This window comes from Rhipicephalus microplus, chromosome 3 (genome assembly GCF_043290135.1).
Source record: "Rhipicephalus microplus isolate Deutch F79 chromosome 3, USDA_Rmic, whole genome shotgun sequence".
NCBI classification, from domain to species: Eukaryota; Metazoa; Arthropoda; class Arachnida; order Ixodida; family Ixodidae; genus Rhipicephalus; species Rhipicephalus microplus.
Window position 1 is genome coordinate 153389574 of NC_134702.1, and position 2565 is coordinate 153392138.

Genomic DNA, 2565 nt, shown 5'->3' on the forward strand with positions numbered 1-2565 from the left:
CCCTCCATCGCTGACAATCTTCGAAGACACACATATCAAGTGGCACTAATTACTCGGGGCTTGATGATGACAGTTCTGTGCGGGACTGACGATATGCTGTGTTCCGGTACATGTTGATAACTTCAATTCTTCAATTACATGTTCAAACTTCAATTAGAGCTAGGGTGGTAGTCATCGTGATGGAAACATGCCACTAAGTGTCCACGTGGCTTTATCCCCGTCAAACGGTGCTATAGGTGAAACGCACAAATACAAATTGTTCAAGCTATCTTCTATCATTACACAATAAAGACACCTTCTGCGAAGACATGTCTCACTTTCGTGTTATACCGATACGTATGACGGGGTGATCAGTCACGTGTTTTTTCACCCAATTCATATCTTCCAAGTTCATATGTTGTAGTAAGAATGATCATTTCAGTTGCCATTTGTTTCTTTTGTTTACAATAAGTATAATGTGTCGTAAAACTACGGCAATGGTGAACACCTTTTGATATTTCTATATGAAGATACATAAAATAATATTTGGTGTCATTTGAGGTTCACTGTTCTTCATTACATTGTGTGAAGCAGAACTTGCACTCCTCTGTGGGTTTCTTGTACGGCTGTCGGTCATTTCCGGTGGTATTCACATGACAACATCGGGAGACGCAACTCTAGGGGTCCCGGCGAGAAACGCTGAATATGAAGGGGGATTTTTAGTTCTCTCACACCCCTGGCTCAATCTCTTTATTATTCGTGCAAAGACACTGAATCACTGATGTTAGCAACGTGATGTTTCATTTTGGGCAAGGACCCCTGCACGGTGTTTATTTCGGTTTCGTTTCTTCAAACTAAGCAAGATACGATGCTCGAAGAGAATTTTAGGGGCCAGCGCTGCTGTATGCAGTCATCGACTAGTGTAGCGAAGACAAAGCCGACTTCTGCCAGATTGGACAAAGAGACCTCGATGTGCGAACGACTTCACTCGTTGGGTTCAAAGAATGTAGCTATTTTCCACTCTGTGTTGTGTGCTGCCGGGGGCACTGCTCCTATTCTGTCAATAAAGCATTGGACTGTAAACTATCCTCATACCGCTCTTACGTGTAACCCTACGGCAGTAAATTCGTAAGGTTTGAACTTCGCGTACATGATTCCAATAACTACCGTACTGGTGCTATAAACGCATGACTTCGAACGACGTGAAGGTGAGCTAGTATAAACGAATACATGGTGAAAGCAGGTAGGTTTACAAGTGTGACGCTAGAAAAGTGGTGATGAAAACGCATCTTCGTTGTAGTGATAATTTTTTCTCTTGTGTGTTTTTTTCTCGCCACCACTGCTCGGCTTCATCTTTCCTGGTTATTCCTAAGGCCACAAGGAAGGTTCCGCCTCGTTGTGAAAACTTGTCATAGTTTTTTGTTTATCTTATACCTATTTCTAAACAGGCTGCAGTTGACACAAAAGAATAACCACGCATTCACATCATTTTTCGGTGTTATTCCACTGTGTCGGGGGTGTAGCTCAGTGGTAGAGCGCTCGCTTTGCATGCGAGAAGTCCCGGGTTCGAACCCCGGCTCCTCCACGTAATTTTTTTTGTCTTAACAAACTGCTACTGCACTTACCACTACTGCTCACTGACGTTTTCTTTGTCGTTCTCTTTACCAATTTTTGCAAACTTTTTCTGATGTTAAAACCTCCGTCTTTTGACAAAACATACAAAACTGCGTGCCAGGTTAATTGCTGTCAACAAATTTTTTTTGGTGACCGCTGTCCTGTGAAAAAATATTCCGCGAAACCAAGCAACGAAACTATAAAGCGAGCAGTCAGTGTCCTTCTCATCACAGCTCTAAATTAATATAGATAAATAAGAAACACTGGGAAAGCTGAGAAACAAGCTAGTCCACCGTACCAGCTCGCTCAGTGTTCTCAACCAAGGGAACGATACTCCATAGGTGATTTTTTTTATTTCTACTCTTGACCACCTCGAAACGTGGAGGTTAGTCCAGAGAGCTACGTGCCCGAACTGCTCTTTCGGGGAAACGAATGAGCATGTTCTGCGGCAAGGCATTTTCGGTCGTGTTTTCCTGGAGAGCAGCGCATGCTGTATTTCGCTGTCTTGTCGTAAACAACTCTGTTTCATCTGGGTGTTGTACACGAGGGCGCTTCAGCTGCTTTCTTATTGTTGCTGGTGCGGACTGTCTTTGGCACGATCGCGGCGAGGATACTTTGACCGGTCTTCGAGTGACCGTACACAGACTTGCTATCTGTTTTTTTCGGTAAGAACTCTTCCTCGCTAAGGAGGATTTCCTTCGGCACTGATCCTACCCTTCTGGTTTCGTCAGAGAGAGACGCCTGAAACGTGTCTTTCTGTCTGCCTTGTTTTGGTAGGCGTATGTCTGTTCTATACCGGCATAAATGCTATGTAAATACGAGATTTGTACGTATAAACGTTTTATTTTTGCTTTTTATCATCATGTGATGTACATATGTATGGCAATATTTTTATACCAATCTTTTGTTTGTCTGACGATGTTCTGACGAAATGTTCTGTTGATACGTTAATAATGTTCACTGTCCATCAGA

General features: G+C 43.0%; 1 non-coding gene across 1 annotated transcript; it reads left to right on the forward strand.

The window, feature by feature from the left end:
* The first annotated feature begins 1492 nt into the window (after window positions 1-1492).
* On the forward strand, window positions 1493-1564 carry TRNAA-UGC (transfer RNA alanine (anticodon UGC)). The gene has a single exon. It is a non-coding gene; the product is annotated as a tRNA-Ala (tRNA).
* The last annotated feature ends 1001 nt before the right edge of the window (window positions 1565-2565 follow it).